General features: G+C 34.6%; 1 protein-coding gene across 1 annotated transcript in view; it reads left to right on the top strand.

Moving 5' to 3' along the window:
• Window positions 1-2,484: 2,484 nt before the first annotated feature.
• LOC108687704 overlaps window positions 2,485-8,171 on the top strand; it is a 34,757-nt gene continuing 29,070 nt past the window's right edge. Inside the window, 1 exon segment of the mRNA XM_018193621.1 lies at window positions 2,485-2,658. The gene's annotated coding sequence lies outside the window, so the exon portion shown is untranslated.

Here is an 8,171-nt window from a genome sequence, read left to right as displayed (position 1 = left end):
TTACGACAAGAAATCTGATCCACGAGAAATAAATTTGAGAGCAAGTAAATAAAGAACAACTAGATTCGAAATATTTCATCGGATTAACGATTTTCAATTTCCCTTTGTTTCATTCCTTTAACGAATTTTGCCATTGCGAAATGTGAATAGGACAATCTGTTCCGCCGTGGAAGCCGCTAGTGTGACCAATTGACTGAAATTATGCGAATATACCAACAATGTTTTAGTTCTTGTTATACCTTGTACTACGAAATATTTGCAATAGTGAAAAAAAATCCTCGGTTCAGAATGTCGGAGATGTCCTTGTAAAACGATGATAATAGTGCAGATTATTACATTTGTGTTCTCACCTTTTCAACGTTTATAATTAGCATTATGATCGTAGGTAATAGCCAAGTTGATTGCTAATCAATTATCTTTTTATTAGTTGTTTCGTTACTTGTAATTCTGGGAACTGAATAATCCTAAACTTTATAATCTTGAGAAACATTCCAAATTTGAAACTGAAAAAGGGGCGTTTCCTCGACCCTCTACCCGCGAGCGTTCGAGCATGATGGAAAAGCGCGTGTACATCGACAATTGTGTCGAGTACGGATATTCAATCAACCGCAGAAAGCGGAACGAGACACGAGCATTAATTTAAGCGGAACCGACGACCCCCGCGAGGGCCGGCAAGTTACGATGAAAGAGAGAACTCGATTCTATTCCGTGGATGCTGGGGACGGGACATTAGGGGCCTAATTTAAAGAAAAGAGGAAGGGGGGAGGGTGGCCGCCACTCGTTAAGGGGTATTCCCGAGTGGAAACAGGATGGGACACAGAAAGAGAGAGAGAGGAATGGGCCGGGGTGGCCCGGAGAAGATACGGGAGATCGCGGAACGGAGCGAGAGTAATCAATACGCATTCACACGCGGTGTCTCGTGTTCCCCGGTTTCCATGGGAACTGACGCCCACGCATGCGTCGGTCTAGCAATGCTGCTGTATCAACGAAATCGTCTGGAGGTCCGAATCAGTCTCGCGCCAACCATTCCGTGCATGAGAGACCACTGTTGCCGATCAGCAACGGCAATTGGCAAAATCATGAAAAAAATTGTATCATATCTCTAAAGCTAAAGTATTCATAGTCGATTTTTATATTTGAGATTGTCTTAAGTACAGTCTTAAGATGTCATAAGCCAAGCCATATTAGCATCCTAAGACATTACTTAAGACGATCTTAAAATAAGAACTGATTATGAATATCAGCCTAAGATGATTGCGATAGTACCAGCGATCTCAAGATACACTTTTATACATCGCAATCTTGCTCCTAAATTGATTTCAATATCTTTCATAATTTCATTAAATGATGAAGCATTTCGCTGACCAAATATATGTGCTGAAGAAATAGAATGAATGTAGTACAGACCTGTACACAAGCGTCATGTATAATACGTTAACAATTACAATAACTTTATATTTATATAATAATAAAACATTAAAGAGAAACAAAATGCAATTTTTTGTATTTCCTCCACGAGATTGATGGACTCTTCCGCTAAACATGGACATAAAAATATGGCCTAGAAAGAGCAGGTATTCAGCTCTTAACCGTTGTGATATCTACAGTTACTTCAGGAACGATCGGCGTCTCCGGAGTCTGAAGCACGATCAACCAAACTGTGCGGGATTATTCCCCCGATGACGGTCATCCTGGTCTCTCTATCACCGTCATTCGGGGGTTCAGCCGTAGCGTCCATCCGACGGATGTACGAACCAACCTCTCTCCCTCCGTTCCGGCTCGGCCACCCTTTTGACGGTACGTAGAATCGCTGCGACGAAAGGGAAGAGGGTTGCTCGTTGCGGCGCGCCTGCGTCGAGTCCCCAATGACGACTCGGCTAGGTAGGTGCTCGACCCGGACGCAGTTGGGAGAAAACAAGCGGTAGACTGCCGCTGTTCCCGCGTAACATGGGCTTTTTCTCGTCGAGTTTCGGCGAGTAAGAGAGATCGCGCGGCGCGAACAAGAAGATAACAAGCCGAGATTGTAACGCGGTTCTCGATCATGGTCATAGTGCGAAGGTGAAGGTGCGATGATTGCTCCAGATGAAACTTGAACGATGATGATGCAAGGCTCGGGCGTAGCGGATATAATAGCGCGAAAAAAAACTGACGTTCGATAATATAGCGCGTTAAGTTCGTTGAACCTTTCGTGGATCTGCGGGTGTTGCAGTTGATGCGACTCGAGTGTATTTGAGAGCGTGTTGGATCCACGGCCGCCGCTGCGGAGAGTGATGATGCGATTCAACTAATTACGCGCGAATTCTGTATTCTACGTATCGAATTAACGTCGATTCTTCATATAAGCGTTATATTATTATTATTGCACTGTGATAGTCGACAAGAACTGTTGTTCTGTGCCCCTTTAATTTATAGAGATTGTCCTCGATATTTTTGTCCATTTGCGTCTATGTGCGTCTTGCGTGTGTTGTGTTGTTTCTAGTGCAGCTGGATGTGGCGCCGAGAAAAATTACGATAGATGCGTGTTTGAAATAAAAGAAAAGAGAGTACATTGGTTTTTATATAGTGCATTGTGTTGAGGTTTTTAAATTGCCGATTGCATGTGGGTCACGAGTTGCATTCGTTCCAGCTAATGAGATAGAAGGTTCGCCGAGCTAAGAGGTAAGCCTGTTAACTGGCGTTATTAATAAAAAAAGTTATTGTTGATGCAAAAGCGATTCGAAGAACACGTTGGAATTGAATTAATATTGGGTTGTCCGGAAAGTTCGTGTCGCAAAAGATTTAAATTTAATAAATGAAATTAAAAATTTAAATCTTCTGCGTTTCAATTTTCCTTCAAAATCGGCACAAATTTTTCGGACAACCCAATATATAAAAAAGAAATTTATCAGCGAATTAATTAATCTTGTTAACATAAAAAAAGTTAAAGTTAAGATCAATTTTCTGGTTCTTAATTTTGAAATTGATCTAATGAAAAACTGTAAAATTATGTAGAATAGTTATATTTGTTAGAATTCGAAGAAACTTGCCACAGTTTAAATGCGCTGAGTCTTTTACTCTGAACAAAGAAAAGACCTTCGAAAAAATTTATTGGTCGAAGGAAATATACTATAATTAATTTTAATTGACATGATTGATAGCGTCATTCGTAATTGTTTTAAATAATTATTTCCTTTAATGTAAAATATGTATTTTTTTTTAACGTTGATTCGACTATTGATTACATAAAATAAATCCTAGCAGTAAAGAATTTTAATAAAAAAAAAACCATCGGTAGATGGTTACAAATTTTTGTCAAAGGGATAAAAGTCACGTGGCTATAATAGGTGTCTGCAATTTATCGTGTCCTTAACCTCGTAGAAAATCAATGTTCTTCACATATCTCTGCAAACTGTATGTTCCAAATTATGATGTGACACAATTTAATCATCTTCATTTACAATAATAATAAACGAAATAAATAAGGAATTTTCAGAACAACACAAAGTCTAAAATCGTTTTTAAGATGTCTTATTATGTCCCAATTTTGAATTTTATGTTGTCCAAGTTCATAATCTCTCCTTCTTTAAAGAGAGAAACATAATGCTTTGTTTTGACAAAAAAATTTTGTCAGTAGTAGATATAAATAATAAATAGAAAATATGACAAATATATATTTATATTTCATTTTCATATTAATTTTTATTTCGATATCATTCCATAAGAGTTAATTTTGCAATAGTCTGTATAGTCCGCGTTTTCGCTACTTGAAATTTAAATAAAGCACTAACTATAGATGAGCGTCCCTTAAGATATGCAGGATTAAAAGGTGTTCTTTCCAGCACAAAGGAATCGGTAATGAGTACTACCACAGTGTTTGCACAAGAATCGCACTTTTTTTGCCCATGATCCTTCGAGGGTTGTTTGTAATGCAGGGGCGTTCGCCTTACCAAATTGTTTAAAGGAAAACGCGTTTAATGTAAATGTAAATGTAAAATTTCTAAAATAAATTCGATAGAGAAATACTGGTAATGGAGTACAATTTATATTACAATTTTAGGAGACACAAATTTGAATAATTGACAAAGATAAATTAAATCTTATTTTTTATGTATGATTAGTCATATAATTTCTCTCCTTGAATTCTTCTATTTTATCTTGCGAAGTATTATAAAAAAATATTTTTTATGTGTTACTCTACAATTTATATAATGCAATACCTAATATATTTGATATCAATATTATACAAATTTTTTTATAATTATCAGCTCTGCATTTGTTAAATTTAAATTGTTTAAGTATTGTAGACGAATATTCTATATTTTCTGATCAAGCGACGCGGTAGTGGCGCGACGCCAAGTATATAAATACAATACATATATATAACAGGCTTGACTGCTTGACATGTAAACGTCATTGTGTATATATTTATGTCGTTACTAAATTCGCGAACTTCTTTATCTGGAGTTTTGACATTAACAAACTTTAGATTAAAATTAACTCACAGAAACTAAAGCCGCAATAAAAATCTAAAAACATTTTTATTATATAGTGTCATTGGTATTTTTCGATTGCGACCAGTCCGAGTAAAATTGATGCAGCCGATACCGAAATCTGGAGATTGTTTCTTAAAAAGAGACTATTTCAGCTTTTCAAATTTTTTCAGTCGTACGTGTGATACATACACGCCAAGTTTTTCCTTTACTATAATCTAGTTGACAGTTTTAATTACTTCTAATATCTTTAATATTTCTATCTTATTTGTCTTGTGTGAAATACTTGGCTAATTACATTTATTTCATATCTGTTTTTGATTAAGAAGAATGTATTCAACACCTTTTTTTATGCATTTAGAGTAAATTTTTTTCTTTTTTTAAAAAGGTTTTTATTTCTCGAATAAAAAGATATGATATCGACCTTCTGCCAACTTCGTCTCCAAGACACCCGCTGTGTAAAGGCTCGACTAGATTTTGATCCCCAACTCTCCCCCGTACTAAGTCCTTAACTTAAATCTCACGAGGGTACGCCATAGGAAAGGGAGTAAATCGCGCGTCTTCCATGCTGCTGTTATCCGCGTGATTCTCGAATCCGAATTGTTCTTTTTGCAGCTGTGGTATTGTTCCTCATCAAGGATTATAGGGTATTCTCAATTGTATGATGGTGGCGTGGCACATCTTTTGTGACAAGGGACGCATTCCTTCCGTGACAATTCCGTCATTACTTCCAGATATTATATGTACTTCCAGATATATTTATTATATTTTCAAGAATACTTTCTCAAATATTGTAGATGGTCGATACTATTATATAAATTCGCAGGGCACTTGGACTTTTATTGATATTGAAACTGTCTAATGTAATTATTTACAAATTTTTAATTTATCGTATCTCTACTAACATCACTCATATGAGATATTAAGGCTCGATTCACCGATGTAAAAATTAGAAAAAGATAAATAATAAGTTAAATCGAGATTAAAGTTAATCTTATATTGGTAAAATTGAGCTTTAATATAATTTAATATGCGATGAAGGTCAGATAGCCGCATTTAGAAATAATTCTGGAGTTGATTAAAAACCGTGGCCTTTATGCCATTTTTTTCTTCGTTCATATTTAATTTTTAATCTAAAAATTAACTCAATTCATTTTATATAAATATTGAAGATAAACTTTTTAAAACAATTAATTTGTGAACACAATCATTTCTATTCTATAAAAGATATTTTTACTCTTTAAATATTTAAAAAGAAATCTCACTTCAAAAGAATGTAAATACTGCCACTATTGAAAAAGAGTGAAAATATCTGCATTCTTGAAAAAGAATGGCAGATTTTCACTCTTGTAGTGACATTCACTACAAAGATATAAAATTTCATTTCTTTTTTGGAAAGAATTTCATTCCAAAAAAATGAAATGTCACTTTAAAATCTACCACTCTTATTCAAAAGTACAAATGTTTGAGTACAAAATCGATGAGCATTCGAAACTGAGATTTTTGACATTCGAACATCCCGGATGAATTTTTCCGAGGGGAAAAGATCTTCGAGCATTTTGCGTATCATAAATCTCAAAAAAGCTGAGCCCGTGAAATCGTTGAAAAATTGCTATGGCGCGCGTTTAATCCCAGCTTTTGGGTCGAACGTTTGTACTGAGAGGGTGCAAAGGCCGATACGGCTCTGAAATCTGCGGATGGGACATTATCGCTCGGCATTCTCTCTTCCGAAAGCCGATGGAATCCATCGATATAGTTCAAATATGTGTGTGCAGCTGTTGTAAAATCCTTACCAGTGATCGCGCGTTTCGCGTATACATTCCGTATTTGAGATCTTATGACGGGAAATTATAGAAAAGAAATGACGCATTTCATCGATTTGTTGAGAAATAATAAATTCGAGATAAAAATAAATTCATACGTTTCAATAAAAATTGAAATAACTTTTTATCTCCGTTTATTATACTTTGAAGAAAAAACTTTTAACAATAACGCCTAGTTCAGAATCTTGCTTTGATAGACAGTAAGCTGTAAAGCTATATATAAGAAATTGATCAATATAGTCGATTATTTTTCTCATATTTGACTGCGATTAGTCAATTTTTTATGACTAAACCTAACAGTTGTAACAATACCAATTAAATTATCTAATATTTGTAAGAATTTGCGTAAATTTATCTTTCTTTATATACGCATGTAAACTTTGATTATTTACAAAAAAGGAAAAATTCGATTTTTTAAAGTAAGCGTAAGATAATAACAACCAAGAGTAAGATAATAACAACAAGTTTGGTCAATTGAAAAAATTCATTGTAATATATGAGATTTCAAATTTATTCTTTCCTTATGCATTTTTTTCGAATCTGTAGAATTTTGAATTCTGTAGAAAATGATGGCGAATGTTTTTTCATTTTTCTGAGAATAGAAGAAAAGTGCAAACAAGTGAAAGAAAGAACAAATATTAAATTCCATTTGACAAAATTTTTTATTTTTTAATTGATCATACTACTGTCATTAATATTATCTTACATTTTATAAAGTATATTAACTCTTGATCCTTTCGCTGGATTCGCTTGAATGATACAATTAATTGCAGAAAGATCGACAATTGTATTGCGGTGTCTATATCTCAAAACGTACTACTTCGCAAAAGACGTATATTTGCGTACGCATGTTCAGGACGCGTGAGGGTGCATTCGTTTACTCGAAACTCGATTTCACAGCTGCCTCGTAATTGAATTTCAAGTGCCGGCGCCGGATATGGGCGTGGGTGGAAACTCATAAGGCCAATGTCGAAGGCCGAGCTCGGCTTCTTCGAGTAATTGGATTTTATAGGTTGGCGCGCGATGGACCGATCGTTAGATATCGAGACACATGCACTTGGGGAAAAAGCACAGTACTTTTATTTAATTGATTATTCATTGAAAAATACAAAGTATGTATATATTATATATATTATATGTATTATATTATATGTATATAGAGTAGCATTTTTTCTTATGTATGAATGTGCTAAAAATCCCATCGAGATTTCTTTAAAGCTTTCGAAGAGGTTGTTGATAAATCGAATGAAGAAACTAGGGATGCGAAAATAGATTATCTTGAAACAGATGTGCGAGGTGTTACTAATGCAACAGCGCAAGGGAATACGAGTTAGCCAATGATGGTCAATGGCAGCCCCTCGCTTTTAGGGGACTATCTAAAAATCGCTGCACCTGACGCTCTCCTAGTTCTCCTCGGAATCCAATCAATATTTTATTTCCTGAAAAATTTGCTGAAATTGCCATTTATCGCTCCATAAAATCGACGTATTATTGCATAATGTTTATCGATGTACTTACTTCCCAGACAGCTTCGATTAATCATCTGTCTCAATCGGTAAATATTTAAATTCACATTATGTATTCTCTACGAAAGCTCACCTCTCTTAGATTATTAAAAATTGTATGTGTATTTAGATAATAAAACTTCATATTGGAAAGCTATTTATAATTTTTATAATTATAGTCAAACATTGAAGTAATAAAGAATGTAATTTACTTAGCGTTATTATATAAATGCTTCGAGACATTTAATTGATCAATCAGAAGAAAGAATTGCTAATTAATCGATCAAAGAATATTTCAAAGCATTAATTAACATTAAGTGGATCATAGTCAAAAAGTAGTTAAAAGAAATATACTCACGAAGATGAAACAACAA

The sequence above is a fragment of the Atta colombica genome, unplaced genomic scaffold (genome assembly GCF_001594045.1).
Source record: "Atta colombica isolate Treedump-2 unplaced genomic scaffold, Acol1.0 scaffold210, whole genome shotgun sequence".
Lineage (NCBI taxonomy): Eukaryota > Metazoa > Arthropoda > Insecta > Hymenoptera > Formicidae > Atta > Atta colombica.
The sequence above is the reverse complement of the archived record's forward strand: the minus strand, read 5'-3'. Positions and strand labels throughout refer to the sequence as shown.